The sequence below is a fragment of the Camelus dromedarius genome, chromosome 19 (genome assembly GCF_036321535.1).
Source record: "Camelus dromedarius isolate mCamDro1 chromosome 19, mCamDro1.pat, whole genome shotgun sequence".
NCBI classification, from domain to species: Eukaryota; Metazoa; Chordata; class Mammalia; order Artiodactyla; family Camelidae; genus Camelus; species Camelus dromedarius.
In genome coordinates this window covers 471,923-492,481 of record NC_087454.1, presented here as the reverse complement: position 1 = coordinate 492,481, position 20,559 = coordinate 471,923, and the positions used below count along the sequence as shown (strand labels likewise).

At 58.1% G+C, this 20,559-nt stretch overlaps 1 long non-coding RNA gene across 1 annotated transcript; it reads right to left on the bottom strand.

Moving 5' to 3' along the window:
- Nucleotides 1-239: 239 nt before the first annotated feature.
- On the bottom strand, nucleotides 240-3,190 carry LOC135318570 (uncharacterized). Its single transcript, XR_010376732.1, has 3 exons — nucleotides 3,114-3,190; nucleotides 623-1,174; nucleotides 240-430 (listed from the first exon to the last, which is right to left on the bottom strand). It is a non-coding gene; the product is annotated as an uncharacterized LOC135318570 (long non-coding RNA).
- Between the last annotated feature and the right edge of the window lie 17,369 nt (nucleotides 3,191-20,559).

Here is a 20,559-nt window from a genome sequence, read left to right as displayed (position 1 = left end):
GTAAATAATATGCACACGTAGACATCAGTGCGCACATAGCCAGACGCCGCCTCCCACACTTGGGCCTCAGCCACGTCGAGGAATCTCCCAGCGACTCTGTCCAGAGACGGAGCGGAGCCGAGCAGCAGCGAGCTGCCTCACCAGCGCTGGGCCGGCAGGCGGGTCTCGGGCCTTCAGGTCCAGCAGACAGCACGGGCCTTCGTGACTGAAGGACTTTGAAGCTGCAGAACTGACCTATTTCGGCTTCAGGCCCACGAGTCCCTCCCGTTCCCCGTGCTGCCTCGTGAGGGTGCCGGAGGGTTTAGTGGCTTTCACCACCTCACTTTCCTGACAAGCCCCCTAGAGCCTTACCAGAGCGTCCCACAACCTACCGCACTCCAAACATTCCGCCTTAATCTTCACTCGGACCCTCAGCTTCACACTCCAAGCTCTGCTGGAAGTCAGAAGCGGGTGTCTCAGTAGCCGAGTCCCTCAGGTGCGAAGTTCGCAGCGACCAGCAGCCTCCTTCCCGGGCCCTCTCCCCTCAGCCTCGGCCTCACCGCCCTCTTTGGTTCCCCTTGTTCTTCCGAGCCCCTCCCGACCCTGCCCCCCCCCTCCGCAGCCGCTGCTGTGAGCCTCTCACCTGTGAGCGTGGGTCCTCGGGGCTCAGCCCGGGCCTCCCGCCCCCGAGCCCGGAACCCCCGGGCTCTGCCCTCCTGGGTACGTTTCTTCCTCCTGCTACTCGGTGCCCACGGTCGTGAAGAGCCAGCGGAAGCCTCCTGCCCTCGCGGACCGTCCGTGGGAAGTGCCCACAGGGGCCCTGCCGCCCCGAGAAGCGTCTCATCACCGGGTCCGGACTCGGTCTCAGGGCCTCCTCCACTCGATGGGGACTGTGTTGCCGTGACCTCGACTCCGCCAGGGCCACCAGAGCTCCCAGCACAAGGCAGACACAAGTGTTTGCTGCAGGAAAGGCGGGGCCGGGCGGGAGACGGGAGCGGGTTCCCGGCAGCGACGCGCAGACTGGGCCCCGTGCGCCTGGCGGTCCCCGTGCTGCCTGTGAAATGGAGGCGGGGTGGACGGTGGACCCAAGCTCTGTGAGTGCGACCGACCGGAGGTGCCGAGCTTCACAAGCGTGGAGGCAGGCTCCACCTGGGAGCGAAGCTCTCTCTCTGTGTTACCTTAGATGGGGTTTCTCCTGAGTAATTTGAAGGAAAAAGAGGAAATATGTGAGAACTGGTAACTTTTCACTCACTGACGCACAAGGACCTTACGTGTGTTTCCTGGTCAACGTGTCAACTTTGTCTGCACCGCAGAAAAGGCTGAGCAAGACAGAAACTTACAAATTTTAAGAACGTCTTTGCTTTTACAAGTTATTCACGACTCCAAACCCTGGTGGTATGATCCCAGCCACGATCTAATGCTGACCTGGAAGGTGGTCAGAGGCACTCAGCCCTGGCCAGAGGGCGACGCAGGTGCCAAGTGTAGGAGACAGGGCGGCAGGATGTGGCCGGGACCCCAGACGGAGACGTCCCTGCGACTGAGTCCCACTCACTCGTTGGGCTGTGACGTCTCCTCCGGGTTGGCCAGATTATTTGGCTGGACCAGCGTGTTGCTGTGGAAACCTGGGCTGGGCCCCAACCTCCCGCTCCACAAAATCACGTTTCTGTCGAGGTTCGGGGGGCGCAGGCTGCAGTGGGCACAGCCCGCACATCTCAGTATGACACACGGACAGAAGGGACTCGGAGGAAAGGGAGTCAGACACCCAGGTGTCCCCGGGGGCACGTGAGCAAGGAGCCCTGGGGGAAGAGTCCAGACGTGGGTCTGGTTCTGCTCACTGGGTGTCTTTAATCAGTAACCCAGAGTCGAAAGGAATCCGGAAATTCTGTGTGTGTGTGTGTGTGTGCAGGTGTGTGTGTGTGCATGTATGTGTGCGTGTGTGTGTGCGTGTGTGCAGGTATAACAGGGCCCTTTTGCTGTACACCTGGCACGTTGTCAGTCTACTGTGCTGCAATTAAAGAATTACACGTAGAACGTTCTTTCATCTCAGGCGGGAATGTAAAGAATGTTTCAATTCAACTGCCCTTAAACAGTTCTCCTGTCCCGTAATCGGGTTTTCTTGGATTCAATCAAAATCTTGTCCAGGGAGATAACAGAGCACAGAGAGCAAAGAACAAAAGCAAAGAGCAGTGGACGGAGACAGGGGCCCAGGAGACGTGGGCCCGTGGGGAGAAGGTGAGACAGTGACGCAGGGGCTGTGGGTCGTGTGACCTGCGGAGGAGCCCATGGGGCGGGGTGGTGAGCGAGAGACCAGGTTGGAGCTCCCACCCACAGAGGACTTCAGGACCAGAGAGCCGAGCTCGTGTCCTTCTAGTCCTGGGTTTGCTTTCTCACAACGACCTCCAGGCCCCGTACTTGGCACAGGAAATGGCTCAGCTTAGAGTCAGGAGACGAGAGCTGGCGGGCAGGTGCCCACACCAAGGACGGGGCCATGGGAGGGCCCAGGTGGTCCAAACCGCTGGCCGTGCCAGCACCTGTGAGTGGGTGGGAGGCCCTGGGGTCTGACCAGGGGGAGCAGAAGGCAGAGGGGACCCCTGGGCCCCAAGAAGGGGGAGGGTGTACAGAACGGACCCCAAGGCGGACTGGGGAGGTGGTTCAGAACAGCCGTTGGCACGGCTCCCATGACTGGGGACTGGGGAACCGGGAGGCACGGCCGGGCTGCCGTCCACAGGGCGTGGGTTGTCACGGCGGGAACGCGGGGCAGTCCTCACGCCCTCCTCCCAGATGTGCAGGGGGGGTGCGGGGGCGGGGAGCACACACCTGGCCCAGGTAAGAGTTTGCTGAGCACCAGCTGCTGGAGGAGAGCAGGGCTCAGAGGTGGGGACGAGGGGTAAGTCCTTGCTCCCAGAGGACCCCCCGTGCCACCCCTCAGCCCCGGCAGCGCCCTCCCCCGGCCGGCCGGCCTCCCAGGCTCCAAGTCCCGTCCAGCCCTTTCACCCCCTGCGCTTGTCACCGGTTTGTCACCTGCTGTCTGCGTCCCACTCGCACCCCCAGGACTGCGGCTCCTCCGCGACTGCGGTCCCGCAGAACCTACACATTCCCAGCGCCTGGGGCGTGTTCGATCGACGTGCACTCACTTAGTGGAGAACGTGTATCGGAGCCACCGAGCAGAGCAGTGTCGTGACAGAAGCCGTGGGAACAGCAGCCCTTGGTGCTGAACACGCTCTGCCGAAGATCTCGAACACGGGCCAGGTCGGCTCCGGAGCCACAGCCGCCGCAGGGCCTGCTTCTGCTCTGCCTCTGCAGTAAACGACTTCGCGTGCTTTCTCAGGGGGACGCTGTCGTCATAAGGGTGATGCCGAAAATTCTGGAAGAACGGAATACACAGCAGCCCCAGCCTGGCCACGCTGAGACCACCCTGGCGTCTCCCGCACGTTCTGATAAACAAGAACCTCTTCAGACTGGAAGCCTGGGAGAGGGGACAAAACGGGTCTTTGAATCACGCAGGGAAGGTGCTGTGTGTGACCCGCAGTGAGAGGGCAGAGACCGGGATCTCAGACCACTGCTGTCCTCTTGTGGCCAACAACGTGCTTCTGGTTTTCGGATCCACTCAGGCAGAACAGAAAGCAGCCAGGTCCTCCCTACTAATCCTCTAAGAGCGGAAACAGAATTTGAGCTTATTTTCCAGAAAGCGGCTAACCAGGAGGAAACCCTGGCTTAACGCACTGCCCGGGCGGAGGTCACCTGCACAGCGGGTCGCGAGACGACGAAGAGCGCTTGTCCCCGAGGAAGGAAGTGGCACTCTGGGTGGGCTCACCAGACCCGGTCCCCCAGGAGCGGCGTCCTCCGCCCGCGGGCGGACGTGCAGCGTGAGCAGTGAGGAGTGGACCCCGCCCGCAGGTGGCCACGCTCTTGTCCTGGAGGGGACTGGGGGGCAGCGCCTAGCAGGACCTCTGGGCTCCCAGTCCCTCCCCCTCCTAAACCCCAGAATTCAGGGCAGCAAACGCCTTCTGCTCTCTCACCGCGAATCACCATTTCTGTTCTGAGTCCCTTATTTTCAGGTGCAAACACACTTTTGTCATTTATTCCTCTGTTAACACACCTGCACCGAGCACCCCCACCTACCACGTGCACTCACTTCCCGGGGGGCGGGGGGCTGATGGGACGGGTACACCCCCTTCCTCCCAGAGCGAGTGTCTTTAAACACCGGACCTCACTGTCCACATTTCTACAGCCCAGGGCCCAGCCCCGGTGCGGGCTGGTGCATCTGGGCCCCAGGCGGGGCCACAGGGAGACGCCCCTGCAAGTCCCCTGGGACCCGGGGCTCCACGAGCTCATCTCTGTCTGGGCAGAGGGGGCCCAGCACCCGCCAGGGATGAACGGCGTTCACGTGGAAGCCTCAAGTTCCGAAGGCCCTCCACTCTGGGCAGCGAGGGGAGGGGTCCTCTCAGGACGAGGGGGAAGTGCCCGGAAGGCCCATGAGCGCGCTCATCGCCTGCTGCGCTGATATGAAGGTGGACCCCTTAGTCAGTGACGGCCCACCCAACACCGTGAGGTAAGCACGCAGGGCGACGTCACCTCCCAGGTGCGGGGTCAGGAGAGACTGGATGCTCTGCCCAGGCTCACGGAGGTGATGAGTGGGTCGGGGCAGCGGGACAAAGCACCGCCTCTTGTTTCTTGCCTGAGAGCCAGTGAAACAGGTTGTTAGGGTGCAAAGCTTTATGCGAACAGTGAGTTTTTTCATTGAAGTGCCGCGGACTTGCACGTTGTGTTCGTTTCTGGTGCACAGCACGGTGGTTCAGTGGCACACACGTGCATGTGTGTTCCTTTTCACGCTCTTTTCCACTGTAGGCCGTTACAAGGTAGCGGACAGAGTGCCCTGCGCTGCCCCGTAGGACCTCGCTGCTTCTCTAATACACAGTGTGAGTAGTCAGTCAGTTTCATTGTCAAGCATTTCCGATAAACTGGGACTCTCAGGGAAGCATTCTGGCTGCCCCGAGCACCAGCAGGTGTGTCTTCAAGTTTGCTTTTGTTGTTCTAACTTCCTTCCAGGTTCTTGAAGAGCTAAGGAAGACGTAAGGAGACCGCGACATCCTCAGCTTTCGGAAGCCTGCAGGGGGTAGGAGAACAGCAGAACCTGGAGAAACGTGTGAAGGGACTTAGAAAGGAAGGTGCGGGGCCGCAGGGCTGTGCGCGGGGGCCTGCGCGGCCCCCAGGCCCCCGCGCGCCCCCGCGCGCACCTGCCGCCCAAGCCGCGCGCCTGCATCCGGGCGGGCGGGGGGTGGAGGGGGACACGCTGTTCACAGGCGCCTCGCTCGGCCTCAGAGGAAGCCCCGGGCCCGGGGCGGTGACTCACGGCTTTGCCGGGCGGATCTGAGGCCGAGGGGTGTTTTGTCTGCACTGCGGAGGGTTACAATAAGCTGAGGCCGCGGTGACGCGTCGGTGGCTCCTGTCTGGAGTTTGTTCCTAGCGGCGGGGGGTCCCCGTCAGATCTTTGTTTATCTGGCAGTTGAATTCTCAGCGTGTTCACAGAATTTTGCGTTGCCAGATTTTGTGAAGTAATCCAGAGGATTAAAGAAATCTCTTTATTTTCTTCCGGATGTAAAAAGTCATTTTTTTAGTCACAGAGGAGAAAAATAATTTGCTTTCCGAGTATTTTCTTTAATATTTCAAATTTTATCTGAAAGAGGGAGCCTGAGTGAGTTTGACAATTGAAAGAAAGGTTTTATTTCTCACATTAAAAGTTACATGAAAGGTAAGCACAGCGCTAAAAATGGTGCTGTAATTTATGCTGGTGGAGGAGCGATTCTGATTTACTAAAACTGTGCACTAACTGTGTATAAATTAGTGGGATTTTTAAAACAGCACACGATAAAACACACGCCAAGTGCGAGAAACTGGGACTGACAGTAATACAGTGTTTCCTGAATGAGCATTTGACCTTTCAGAGCGTTTCAATTCTGGATAAATAGGAGTTTAATGTATCAATCTTGCATAAATCAACAAATATAGTTAAATTAATAATATTCAAGTATGTTCAAATATAATATATTTCAAATATATTCACATACAAGTCAAATGAATTGTAGTCAAATTAATGCTCTGATAAACAGAGGAATTAAGAATAAAAACAAATCTCAGAGGCAGAAAAGGAAAAGAGCAATTTTCCCACCACACTGGTGAGTGGTAGTGGCCACCGTGCCAGCCCCGTATTTATCAGCAGTAGCCTGCCTCATTTGTTTTGGTTTCAGAGTCACGGCTGTCTTTCGGCTTCCTTAATCAGAAACAATACATCTGCAGGGCAGAGACGCCAACTGCCTGCCCATTATGCACCCTCCGCTTCCTTACAAACGGACCGATTTTGTTAAGGGCATTTCCCATCTCCCTTGCAGCTCACAGTGGCCAATGAGATGTAAGCAAAAGTTGTTGGGTGAAACTTCGGGAAAAGCTCTTTAAACGTGAACAGCTTTGGCTAGCTTGTCTCTGCACCGTTTGCTCTGTCGTTTATTTGAGTCAGGAACATGGATGTGATGGCATGAGTGACAGCAACTGTCTTGTGAGCATGAGGGAAAGGCTCACTCCTTGTGGATAGCAGAACAGGGATTTAGAATGACCTCCCTTCTTGTTAAGTGAGGGAAACATAAACATCTCCCTTATATAAAACACTTGTAGAATTTTCAGTTAAATACAGCGAAGCAAAACCTCAAATTGATACAGTTAGATAAGGAACAAAGTGCTAAGATGAAAAGAACACTAATTTTGTGTCTTTATTGTGCGTTTCTTGCTCGTGATTATTAAATGGGACCTGAAAATGGTGCACATGTACATGCTATCCTGAGTCAACATCCTCCACATTTAGTCTTTCCAGACTTTTTATGAAATAGGCACCACTGAGAAAGGAGTATATGGATGGATGGATAGACAGACAGACGGACAGACAGATGAGGCGCATAGATGCGCAGATGGCAGTTACGACACACAGGCGTACTGATCATGAGGAACAGGAGTAATCAGACCAGCAGCTGAACAACAGCCACCCGCAGCTTCAGAAGTAGGACCCTGCTGCCCGGCCACCACCACGTCATGCTCAGTTTCCTCTGAGGAAACCACTGTCTTGGGTTTTACTTTCCTTAATATTCTGTATGTGTGTGTATCTTAAGCAACGTTGTTTACATTTGTGTAACTTTGTACAGATGGTGTCGTGCTGTTTGCGTGTTAGTAACGTCACACACGCGTGCGCCGCGTTCTTCCTCCCTGCTCCCGGCACCCACTGGTACAGGCACTCCAAGGAGATTTGTCCACCTTCTATGCCCGTTTGGGTTGCAGTTTCATTTGAGGTCTTTACAAAGAATATTCCTGGGACCATTTTTAAACGTCTCCTGGAGCACACACACACAATTTTATCTGAGATAAATGTTTAGGAATGGCATTGCTAAGTTGCAGAGTTGCACCTGACTCTGGAGAATCCTCCGCACCCTCCCCAGCCCTGTGCCGCGTAGACCCTCTGTTGTCCGCAGATCACGATGCACTTCCCTCCCCACGTGCAGCCTGCCACGCGCGGGGAGGCTGGGGCCCAGCCTCGGTGCTTCCAGACCTGTGATTTACACACCCCGTCGGGCCACCTGGAACCGAGTTTGTCAATCCACTCAACTGATTTATTTTTTCTGATGGAGTCATGTACCTACTTCATGAGAGAAAAACACGGATACAAGTTTAGTAGAGAAGAAAGTGCCAAGTATCAGGTCACAAGTGGCAGGTTCAAATTCCTGAGCACTTTGTTGTCATGGGTCTGATTTCATTAACCTGCACAGCAAAGGGGTCGGCCTTGGAGGGCTCCTGAGGACCCTCCCAGCTCTGAAATGTTGAAATATCGTAACTCCATTTTATGAAGGAGGAGAAAGGTTTATATTTGACAAGCCGTGAAACTTATTAAGGTTCTGAAAACTTCTCACCACAAAACTTTGATTCAAACTGTGAAGTCATACTTCCAACTACTGGTTTAAAAATAATAATAATACGTTTTCCTTGAACTTGGCTACAGGTGCAGATTAAAGCTTGTGCTCGGCAGTGGCGGCCCTGCCCCTTGTTTACTCTGGAAGCTCGCAGCCTGGCTCGCCCTCCGCGCGCGAGGCTCTCAGCCCAGCACGGGTGGGCGTTTTCAACACCGCTGCTCGGGCGCCAGACCTGGGCTTGTTTTAAAGCTCAGTCCCTGCCCTGAAATTCCTAGCCCTTCTGAACGAGGGCTTGGCTGTCCGTGGTGCTCTGGGCCAGCGGATTGCGTCTCTGGTGCAGGGAGCTTTGTACGGCAGGTCACCTTTACAGAAAGCTCTCGGCAGTCTGCGGTCGCAGCGCAGCCCAGAGGAAGGGGCAGAGGGTCTCAGAGGCAGTATGGCTGGTACTTTGGTGCTTTCTCTGTCTCTAGTTGCAGCCCACGTGCGGAAACACGTCTTGCAAAGTCTGGGAAAGAAGTTTTGCAGTTCACCTCAACTCCACCCAAGAGAAAGAGTTTCCTTTTACTAAAAACATGTGCTTTTCCACTAAAACAGGGACTCCTACACCTTCCCGCCCGAGGGCGTGTGCTCCTGAGAGGGGAAGGGGGAGGGGGGTGCATGAGGGAGCTTGCACGCATGCAGACTGCACACCCATGCACACGCATGCAGACACACATGCACACACGCACATGCACGCACACACGTAGGCCTTTCCAGCCACAGCATACTTGGGAGTTTCAATGTGAGCATCAATATCTGATGGACAGTTTATGGGAAGAGGGGTTTCATTACCTCTTTTATGGAGCATTAAAGATTTTTTTTAAATGTTGCTTCAGTGCTGTATGCACTGGGCAAGAAATCCCAGCATTTCTGAACTTGTTTCTGCTTCCATTTAAGATCGCCCATGAAATACAATTTCTTAAAAGCTGCGCGTCAGTGTGTTTTGACTCAAAATTAAAAGAACGCTGTGATTCTTTTGATTTTGTTAATATTCCAAAAATAAATATTTGACTCATAAAGGTTAGGGAAAATTCATTCCTGTTTACAGTCCCGCACATGTCCGGCGCTGGTTCCAAATCTGTCAGCCAAGCAGCTGTCCCTCCGCCGGGGCCCGCAGCAGCTGTGTGCCCGGAGCAGCCGGGAGGCCTGTTGAAAGCGGTTACAGACGTTCACAGGGACAGGTGTCCTGCATGGAGCAAAGCTGCTTCTAAGGAATGGAATAAGAGGGTTACACTGTGAGCACCGTCAGAAGGCTTAAACTGCCCCCAGGTAATGAGACGGAGGGACGCTGGGCAACTTGGCCACAGTCACGTCTTTGCCAACTTGGTTTCTCCTTGGGAGACCCGCACACTCCCTGGCCCATCACTGGCCCTCAGTGGTCAGACTCCTGCCCTCGGGGCCCCAGGCCCAGCCGCCTGCCCGCAGGCACTCTCCTGCTGGGGTTACAGGACAGACACGGCTTTAGGGCCCATTTGTCTCAACAGTGTGTTTCCCGGGGCCTCCTGTGGCCGCAGCGTCTGGTCACCGAGGACAGCTGTCACCTTGTCCCCGGGCCTGAGACTTGTGGAGACACTAGCAGCACGCCCGGCTCTCGGCCCAGACCCGAACCGGGTGTGCAGAACAGCCCCTTAGCCCACGCTGTGCCCCGAGTCCCGCTCCTCAGACCGCCAGCTGCCCCCACGGCAGGACTTCTCATCGTGAAATAACTGTGACTTTACAGAAAGTTGCACAAAGAGCACAAGGAACGTCTGGACACTCTTCACCCAGACCCCCCGTCACATTTTATCACACGGCCTTAACAGCAGTGTGCATATGTGCACGTGTGTGTGCCTGTGTGTGCAAACACGCGTGCGCACGTGTGTGTGCGTGCATGTCCCTGAGCCAGGCGCTGTGGGCCGCAGACGTGACGCTCCGTCACTCACCCCTTCACTGCAGATTTCCTCTAAACGATGGCCACAGTACGACCATCAGATCAAGCACTTCGTGCTGACCCAGCAGTGCCTCAGACCCTCAGTCCCTTCAGACACCCCCAGTGGCGCCAACACTGTCCGTCAAGGTCTGGGGTCCACACCCCTGTTCCTGCAACCAGACGCTTCTCAGATTTTCTTTGTCTCTCGTGACCGTGGAACGTTTGAAGAGTGAAGGTCTTTCTTGACAAACATGCTCCTTGCTTTGGGCTTGGCCGTGGTCTCCTTGTCGTCTGTGGGCGGAGGTGGCGCTGTCCCCCAAGGTCAGCGTTGGGTCGAGCCTCGGTCTGATGTGACTGGTGACGTCAATTTTGTCCCTGTTGCGATGGAATCTCCCAGAGGAAAGTCCATTAGCAGGCGTCTCGTACTTTGGGTGATGAGCAGCTAATGGGTGTTTCGTGGGAGGAACTTTGGGATCGTACCGCCCCGTTTTCTCCAGACGCTTCTCCCCTCACCGTTCGTATCAGGATGGCGCGTGACTGCCTGCCTTGCTGGGAGGGTTACCGACTATACCCGTGGGCTTGGAGCCTCAGACAGCCCGGCAGGGGGGCCTCAGACTGGTTCCTGTGATGGTTTAACACGTGTGGATCTTTTTTTATCGCTTCTGTACCTTCTGGCACGAAATAAATGCTCCAGGCTCACCGTGTCCCGTCTCTGCCCAAACCTGGATTCCACCATTTCTCTGAGGAGCCCAGTTCTTTGACGTGCAGGCCGCGTGTAGAGTCCAAGTTCTGGACACTTCACGCTGTTGCTGCCGGAACGTCGCGGTTTCCAGGCCCAGTGCAGAGACGGAGGGACATACATGTGTTCGTGCGTGCGTGATATACAGTCTGTACAAATCCATGCCATCGTCCACACACTTGTTACACACAGCGTGCACTCGGCACACCTCTCTGTAGTCAGGGACCTGAGCTCACAGCGACCCCCAACCCCGCTCAGCAGCTCCGGGCTCACCCCTCTTGCCACGCCGTAACCGCCTTCCCTGCGGCAGGGGCGCTCACCCTCTCCGTGGGCTTGCTCGCTGGGGCAGCTCCCCCGCCCAGCTACCCCGAGGCCAGGTCCAGACAGCCCCTCTCCTGGCCAGGACAAGAGCTGAGAGCTGTGACCTAGGGAGGGAGTGGGGTGGGGAGGGGAGGGGAAGGGGGAGGAGGGGAGGGGAGACGGAGGGAGGGGAGGAGGGAGGAGAGAAGGGCGGAGCAGCACCCCCCCCACCCCTGCCACTGCAGGCTGGCATCTCTGCTGCCCTCATCAGCTCCATCTCCAAGCACCGAGGCTGGGAAGCTGCAGCCCTGGGTGCACAGCCGCCTTTGCGCCCGGGTCCTCAGCTGCGCCAGCTAAAGGCAGAGCCTCCTGGACAGAGACGGAAGGCCCCAAAGTCGACACTAACCAGCCAGCCCTTCACAGGATGCACTAGAGAACAGTGACCCGCGATTAACGTTTCGATGTCACCTCCTGGTTGCTTTCTCTCTCTCTTTCTGTAAACTCGGGAGGGCCGGTGTCTCATCTGGTTTTCCACTTGTATCCCAAGCACCTGGGGGGTGTGCCCTGCCCATGGCAGCAGCTGTGCAATAAATACTGAGCTCCAGTTTTGGGAAGGGGCTGACGGTCCTTAGGGACACCAGGTTCAGTGACAGAGCCTGGAAAGAGGCCAGTGACCCCAGCTTTGCAAACACCAGTCAGTCTGCTCTCGGCCTCCATCCTTCTCCATGAGGGAGTCAGCCCGTCCGCCAGGCCTCCTGTGTGAGCATAGGGAAGGCTCCTCGCCCGCCACTGTCTGAAGTCACTGCGCACAGAAGCCACGTCTAAGCGCAGGACACACCGCGGCAGAGAAGCAGCCAGAGCTGCAGCCTGCATGACGCCGGCACTGCAGAGAAGACGGGAGCTGGCTGCAGGGTGACTGGGCGGGCGTGCGGGGGACCCGCAGGAGAGACAGAGGCAGAAACGGTGCAGCAAGCAGCCCTCAGGCTAGAGGGCAACGGAGAGGTAGTGGGAGGCGACTTCGCCAGAGACCAGAATCTGGGGCCAACCAGAGCTGCTCCGAGTGAGGCTGTGAAGGGAGGGAGCGGGGGTTGGGGGGGACAGGCCCGCTTCTCCCCTCCTCCCCTCCCCGGTCTGGGGGCCGGAGGACTCCCAGCCTGGGGAGCAGCTCTGGCCCCCAGCAGAGCGGGAAGAGGGCGGCGCCTGGAGCGAAGCCAGAGGCCTGTTCCTGAGGCCTGAGCCCCGGGGCTCTGGATGTGGGGAGGGGGCGGGGTGGACGCGGACCTCAGAGCAGGGAGGAAGTAAGGTAGACTGAGGCCGGGTCGCAGCACCATGTTCTCTGCCAGGACCTACATTAGAGCAAAACAATTCCAGATTCGGGCAACGCTGGGCGTCCAAGTGCTTTCTCCCGACGACTCAGCACAAACACCTCTGAACATCTTTGCAGAAAATTCAAAACTCTGGCCTTCCAGAAACATTTGCTGCTGACCTCTGACCCCTGAAGTGTCTACGAGGAGTGAGAAGAGGACAGTGGAGGCGCTCCTGGCCCCGGGGGACCCCGTGGCGGCCGGGGCCCAGAGCTACCTGCCCCGAGGCCCGAGGCCACACAGGGGCTGCCTGCAGAGACAGCTTGGGAAGCGAGCCAGGCGTGGTCCCCACACAGCCCCACCTGCGCCCCCAGACACCCCAGACAGGGAAGCAGAGCCGCGAGGGCTTTGAACCCCCGAGGGGCTCCAGCTGTGAGGACCACCCGCTGGCACCGCCCCGCCCCCACCTCCCTTGGCAGGCCTGTTCCTCGGAAAGCGTAGCGCTATTTTTGGTAGAGCAAATTGACCCCTTCTGAGTGGTTTTCATTAGAGTAAGAAGGCATTTTGATTAAAGCATTCGCTGTATCTCACGTGAGAGTCATGCAGTCCCAGGACCCACAGGACAAGGGTGCTCCGCGTGCGCAACGTGCTCTCCGAGCCGCCCCCAGCTTTGTCTCATTAGTAATTAACATCGGCCACGTCCCTGGGAGCCGGGAAGGAGGGGACGTCATGAGCTTCATATGTGTCCCCGTCAGAGCGCAGGGACCACGTGGGGTGGACGGGGACCAAGCCAGGATTCTGTTTCATGTGTCCAGGTCTGTTCTGAAGACACGTCCCTGAAGCCCAGGCAGAGGGGCCCCCCTCAGCTGAACCTGCTCCCGCCTGCGCAGGCCTGCAGAGGCCCCGGGGACGCCGGCTGAGGGAGAGGTGCCCGTGGTGACCATGGTTACGTGCAGGGAGGGACGCTGAGGGGCCGTGAGGGTGGGGGCGGGCTGATGTCAGGACCCTGGAGGTCAACACGGAAGTCTCGTCTGAGGCTGGGGCTGCGGGACGTGGTGGACCCTAGCAGCCCTGAGGACCCTTGCGTCTCCCTCCTTCCAGGTCACGTCATTTGTGACGTCTGCCTGGCAGCTGACTGGGCAGCTCGCAGTGACACCTTCTGTCTGACAGTCTTGGGCTGCTGTGTAACTCCGGTCAGCCTGTGGATTTTAACGCGTGTGTGTTTTGTATGTCCAACTAAGCCGTAAACATTTTGGCAGTAGGGGTTGTGTCTTTTTTCCCAACTCTGGCCACTTCCTGCCCCGTCGGTGCCCCACGTAGCGTGCGGTCAGTAAGCACTGATGGAAGGTACTGATCAGAGGCTCGTCCACTCCTGCTGCAGTCCCAGGGGCCCTGCTGGAGGAGGCAGTGCTGGGCTGGTGAGCCGGCGGCCTGGCGTCGGACACTCGCCGCGTCGGGGACGTGCTGCGTGGAGGCAAGGGGACTCACAGCCCCACCAGCCTCGGCAGACTCACGGGCATGGGCACAGGGGCAGGGGACTCTGCCACTCTCCCTGTTGCTGAGCTGGCCCCTCTGGGCTTCCACACCACGGCTGGGACCCCCGTGCCGCAGAGAGATGATCTGGAGAGCGACCTGCTCGCGCAGGGGCCCCGACGCGCCAGACCGCTGCCCCAGGCAGCTTTCTGTGAAAACATCTCAGGATTTTCATGGCTTTTTTTCCCCTATGAAATTTCTTTCTTCTCATTTCTGTTAATGTTGCTAGTTAAACTGTCAGGCCAGTTTTGAAAGGGAATAAAATCTTTGTCCCTCCTCCCATCCTGAAGCTAAAATCTATTTTGGTTCATATAAAAATGATCAAATTACAGCTTTTGGCATGTTCCTTAAGTAGGGAAAAATAACTTGGATTAACTAGTGCCAATAAACTAAGTATTTCAATTAAATTTGAACGTAAGTAAAAATATTGGTTGTACCAGTCGAAGTCTCAACCAGCCTTACAGCCTTAAAACAGCGTGTGTGAGCCCCTCACGGCAGCTGCAGCAGAAACGGATCTGCCGCGCACACGAGAGGAGGGGCCTGGGCAGTGAGGGGCTGCTCCAGGCACTCAGCAAGGGGCCCGAGTCCCAGGCTGGGCGTCCCCTAACAGGCCACTTGCACCAGAAGACAGAGAAGAGTCCTTCCCCAGCCTCTGACCCCCAGACAGACCCCAGTGGCCTCTGGGGACCTGCAAATGGGGGAGTCCCCTGGAGGAGGGAGGACAAGGGTCCTCCGGACCATCCCGGTTTGGTGAGAAGGGCCCCGCCCACCGGCATCACCTGCGTCCCGTCCCCACACGAGGGCGTCTGTGTCCACACACAGGGTGCTGCGCTCGCCCATCCCGGGGGTGGCTGTGGTACCCGGGGCTCCAGGTGTGCTCAAGGGGCTGCCCTAGACCCAGCCTGTCAGCGCCTGGCTAAGCGACATGTGGCTCAGGGCTGACCCTTCCACACAAGCGGGGACCCAGCTAAGGATGTCCCCCTCTTCCAGTGCTTCATCCAACAGAACCTTCAGGGAGCTTCTGAGGGGCCACGATTTACAAGGACAACTGAATATGATCTGGACCCCAGGATGCCCGTAGTCTAACAGGACAGACGTTTCCTGACACATTGCCCCCCTTGCTGCCTGGCAAGGGCCCCGACAGGTGCGGGCCACAGAGTCATGGGAGCGCATGGGGCACCTGGCCTGGGCGGGGGGATGTGCAGACAGAGGGCACAGCGGCTGCAGACAGGAGCCCAGGGAGCGGGCGTGTAAGGGGGCGACCGCGCACACGGGGCTGTGTCCAAGGGGGGCGACTGCTCACTCAGGGTGGGCGTCTCCACGCCCAATGTGGGTACCGTCCACGTGGCCTGAAGCAAACACAAAATGCAGTGGTTATCTGCTTGTCTTTTACACCAAGATCTCATTGGTTTGTAAAGGCTGTTAATAGCAGGTTATTTGTATTAAAACTGATTTCACTTTTCAAACCGGAAAAGGGGGAAGAAATAGGCAAATTTGTATGTCACATTTCTAAACTATGTAGAAGATACTGACGTCAGTAAGTAACTGATCTCAATTTTGTGAGTGTAAACATTTCAACTAGTTCTTCTTTGCTGACTGTTGATATTTTTTATTCAAATAAATCAACTTCAAGTGGTAAAATGAAAGCAAAATACTGTTGCTTAGAAACGAACAGTTTTCAGCGCTGACTGGCACTTTGCAGGGCAGCCAGCAGCCTGGGCGACTCAGATGCTCTCATAAAGCTAATGAAACGCAGGGCTCGCCACCGAGGGTGTTTGGTGTGTGTTTTAGTTGGGACGTGGCTGTGTCGGTCGGGGTCCAGTTGGGAACACCAACCCCACTAGCGAGTTAGACCGAGGGAGTTTAATACAGGAGCGCCGTCCCCAAACCTTGGGACCCAGCCCTGGTGTCGGGAGGGAGTAACGGAGCAGCTCGGAGGAGACAGGTGGGAGGTACCAGCACCCCAGAGCTCGGAGGAGGGGTCTGCAGAGCTGGGACTCGGGCCCAGGAGGGGAGCCTGCCTGGAAGGGGAAGGTTCCCCGGGGAGACTGGGGGATGCTGGTCTCGGGAGGCAGAAGAAGGCCTGGGGGGAACCAGCCCCACATCAGGAAGGGGAAGGACGCTGAAGGAACACCCACCACGGAGACGAGAACGTCCCCTGGCCCCTCCAGCCGGGCAGCTGCCCTCAGTGTCCCTTGTCGTCAGAGCCCGTCCTCTGCGCCCCAGGGATGACATGTCAGTGAGCAGAGACACCGTCCTGGTCCAGCCCACGGGGTTGGGATGTGGGGGTGGGGTGGGAACTGTGCCCTGCATCCCTGCTGTGCTGAGGACACAGGAAACACACTCATGAGATCATTTAAATTTTCAAGATGTTCAGAAAAGAGAAAAAGAGAGAGGCTAAATTTGGGGGCTTATTTTGTTTCAAGGGCAGTGCTTGCTAAGCCTGGTGGAACACATAAAGCTAATTGCTCGTCCTGCCTAAAAATATTTCCCGCGGAGCTGCCACTGTGGAGAGCCCGGGAAGGTTCCCGTGGGGGGCTGTGCCCCCTCCGTCCGCGGCGTTCACAGGGGCTGCTTGGTCGGCCGTGTTTCGTGCGTCCACACAGTCATCGTGCAGGTGCACACCCAGCACACACACACGTGTCACTACTGAATCACAGTGTAGACGTGCAGGATGGGGGAGGGCGGGCGGTCAGCACGCACAGGTGTGACCCTACGCCAGGTGATTCTAACCCCCACCCCCGTGGAGGGGAGGCGACACCCCAGCAGGAAGCTGAGTCCAGGAGAGAATGGAGCAGGGCCGAGCCCTGCAGTCAGGCCGTTTCTTTTCGCATCGGTCCAGAAACACCCACCAGAGAGGGCAGGGCGTGGCTAAGTCAGCGCCTTCCCGCTTCCTCTCCTTAGTGACTCCTCAGCCAAGCTCGGAGTAGGTCTGCGCACCGTCAGACTTGCCTTCCCCAGCAGCGCGAGCTTCGGCCTGCTCGGCGGGAATGGCACCTCACCTAGAACCTTCACCCCCCCCGGGGGCCCGGTCACCCCGCCTCCGTCACCACCCCAGCCCTCACTTCCTGCCTTAGAGAAGGCCCGCGTTACCCTGGGTTCCACTGTGCGTCCAGGACCAACAGGGCTGGACCTGTGCTCATTTCCCGCCCAAACGGCTCTGCCCGGCTTCCTGAACCTGGCTTGGGCACCAGTGTTGACTTTGGAGCTACAGCCTGGTGCTGGCCTGAGGCAAGTCGACAGTCCGAGGCGTGGAGGGCTCGGGGCCGGCGCTGGTACGACCCGGCGCAGGACAGCCTCATTGCGACAGGACCGACGTCGGCTGCTCTGTCCCCTGGTGACCAAGGCTGGCGCTCAGGAACCCTGTGTCTCACCACCTTGTCTGATCTTACGAGGGAGGGGCTTTCGCTTTGCCTGTAAGAGCTCCGTCTCTCGTTTTCGAATGAATCTGGCCCTGATTTGGGGCCAAGCGGCGGGTGCTTTCTGCTCGTTTGGAGAAGTCTCTCTGGGGGTTCACAGAGGCAGACGCACACAGGCAAAGACCAGCGCCGGGGAGCGCCGGGGAGCACCGGGGCCGAGGCCACACGCTTCTCAGGGGCGACGTGGGGAGGCAGTGGTGCGGGCTCTCACTTGGTCTCTGAAATAACCAGGATCCACACGAACATTCGTGTGACCCGAGGGCCGATTGGGGCCGGCAATGCTGTCTTTGACTCGGCTTGTAGGCCACCCTGAAACACAGTCCACGAGGAGGACCCCCACCACAGGGCTCCTCGGGCCTAGAGTTCCCGCCTCTGAGCCTGTCCCTGAGCAGCTGTGTCGCTGCCGGACCTTGCTGTGTATCTGTTTTATGTATCGTAGTTAGTGTCTAAAACTCCTGAACTCCCAATTTATCCCTTCCCACCCCCTTCCCAGCAGTAACCACAGTTTGTTTTCTGCGACAGACTCGTTTCGACAACTCCTTGCGCACATGCTGAGGGCTGAGGTGGGCGCCCGAGGAATGTGTCACGTCTCTCCTGGGCTCGTCTGAACGTGACGCGCCCCATTGTCCCCACCAGTCCCACGGCCCCTGACGCCACTCCTAGGCCAGGACGGGGTCAGCAGAGGCATCTGCCTTGGGGAGCAGAGTGGCTCCACCAGGAAAGTGAGAAATCCGTTCTTTAGACCCTGTCAGTTTGGGGAAGAAATCCTAAATCCATGTCCATGTGAAACTTCTACTGTCCTGCAAGCTTCTTAACTTGTGTTTTTTTCCCTGGTGGAAAGTAAAACATTTCTGCCTTTGCAAAACCATGCCCTCGGTATCCGAGCTGCGGCTCTTCTCTCCTGTGTCTTCTGCGCAGAGGGACACAGCACAGGAGGACGGAGTCTGGCGGAGAACGTTCCACCAGCGAGCGCTCCTGCAAAGCTTCTCTCTCGCCCGTGGCGGGGGCTCAGGCGACGCGCTCCGCACCTGCAGCGCCCGCAGTGCGGCTTTGCAAACGACAAGGCTGCTCATAACCAGTAGTGACACTACTGCAGCAATGAGCTCCGAGTTGGGGATTCACTTATAAGCCCAAAACAAGTGAGCGAGAGCAGGCGGCCAGTCTGTCTAGTTGAGCAAACTCCGCCTGGAACACACAGCTCAGCCGTGAACGTGCCGGGGGAGTGGGCCGAGTGGGGTCGGCGGGCGGTGCTGAGACCAGGGCCCGGCTCTTGTGGCTCCTGCGGGCCTTCGAGCGGAAGAAGAGTCTTGCTTGGCCACAGGGAAGTCCACTGCATGGCTAGTCCTCCTGTCGTGTGAGAGTGACAACGAGGTCCTCGTGGAGAGGGGAGGTGCCCCGGAAACCCGGTGCCAAGTCGACAGGGCACGTGAGAAGTGGAGGGGCCTGGGGGGCAGGTTCAGAGCATAAACACACGAGCCCACAGTGCCCACCAGGACGGGGGCCAGGAGCACCTGCCGCTGGGAAGGGCCCCCGACTGGTTTGTGGAATTAAATGGCAGGGAGGGAGCGGGCAGGGACGCAACTGGACCGCCCTCCGGCTCTTGTCCGAGTCCTCGTAAACGGTGCCGTGGAGACCTCCCTGCAGATTCTCTAGTTCCCAGCCGTCCTCGGCCAGCTCTGGCTTCCCTGCCAGTTTTCAGATACTGACTCCAAAGCAGTTGTTTGGGGAAGAAGGCAGCTCTCAGGACAGGGAAAGGCCAAGGCTTCGTTTCAGAAACTGCATCAAGGGCAGGAGTAAGGGAGACGGAGTCCCTCGGGCACTGCGGGGCAGGAGCCACATAGGACTGAGCTGGACGCGGCCGCGTTCAGGCCCGTCGTTAGCGCCCTGGGAATGGCAGCGTGAGCAAACGCAGCGATGGCCCCTGAGTGGGCCTCAAGCCCGGTGTCCCTCACAGCACCACCAGGGTTGTGGGCGTCCCCGACAAGGTGCAGCGCTGAGGAGCTGTTTGCTTCCTCAGGGCTGGGCTTGAGATCACGTTGCCAAGAGGGTCTCAGGAGTGGGGCTTCTCTGAAGGGGAGCCGTTTAGCCTAGAAGAGTGTAAGCCATTGGGAAAAAAGGCCAAGAATCGGGGCTTAGGTGCTGAGAACAGCTGCTCTTGCCTCTGCCTGGGAGATGGCCGGGTGCCCCCACGACGGGGACCCATCCTCTCTGCAGGGCCCGGTGGTGCTGGGAGGACGGGGACCGGAGCAGAGACCACGGAACCCCCGGACCCACCGTGGTCAGCACGTTGACAAGTCACATCCTCAAAGTCCCTGCTCAGCCGGCTCCTCCTGGGGATGGAGGGAAGCTCCCCTCAATCCCGACCCTGGGGACCGAGCGCTCCTGCAGCCCCCAGAGCGCAGCCCACACCACCACTCCTCCCCGAGCATCACCCCCTCTAGCAGAGCGGGTGACCTGCAGACTTCAGAAGGAGAACCGACATTTCCGCTGGTGCCTAATCCTTCAAAGCAATTTATGTAGATTAAAGGGGTTCTTGTCCTCCCTTTGGGATGAAATGGGGCAGGAACGCCTCGGCCGTCCAGAGGTGTCCCCGCAGGAGGTCTGCGGACCCCCGAGGAGCCGGGGTGGGAAGTGGGTTTGGCTGGAGAAGGAGGCCAGGCCCCTCCAGGAACAGAGCTTTGTGAAAATATCCTGCTGTCACCCCCAGGAGAGGACGGGATGGCGGAGGGGTCAGAGAAAGAAAGATCTTCAAAGAAAGTCGACTGAGTGTCTGAAGGGAGCGACCGTCCCACCGTCTGCCCCGCCGAGCCGTGAGAACCGGCTCCGAGGCCTCACTTCCTGCACCTCCTGCTCGTTTCTCACGAGAATCCAGTGTCAGGCGGCGGCCAGCCCCAGCTTCCGAGGCCAAGGGCCCCGGGCGGCCCGGGGTCGAGCTACAGGCCGCCCACCGTTGCCCCAGCTCTCAGGCCGGCAGGTGCTCCCGTCCTAAGGAGTCCAGAGCAGAGGACGTGGGTGAAATGTGAACGTTAGGAGCTCAGCTCAGTGTCCTGGTCCCGGCCGGCGCCACTAAAACGCTAACAGACAAGACAGCAAGTCTGACCCTTGGGGAGCAGAGCCCCAGAACTCGTCTGGAGACCGCTTCCTCGGGGGGGCCTGCGGAGAAACAGCCAGTGGGCGTCGGCGGTGGGCAGTTTGGGTTTGCCTCCCACAGTGAAGCTGGAGTGGAGCTGGACAGTCCTAGGACCCGTCCTCTCCCTCCCGTTCCAGGACCCGTCAGGGATCCAGGAAAAGGAGATGTTGGGCCCCTCGTCTTGGCCCCAAAGTCCTGCCAAAGGTCCCTGTACGGAGATTTCACAGCAGGCAGGACGTCTTCCCACTGAACCTGGGG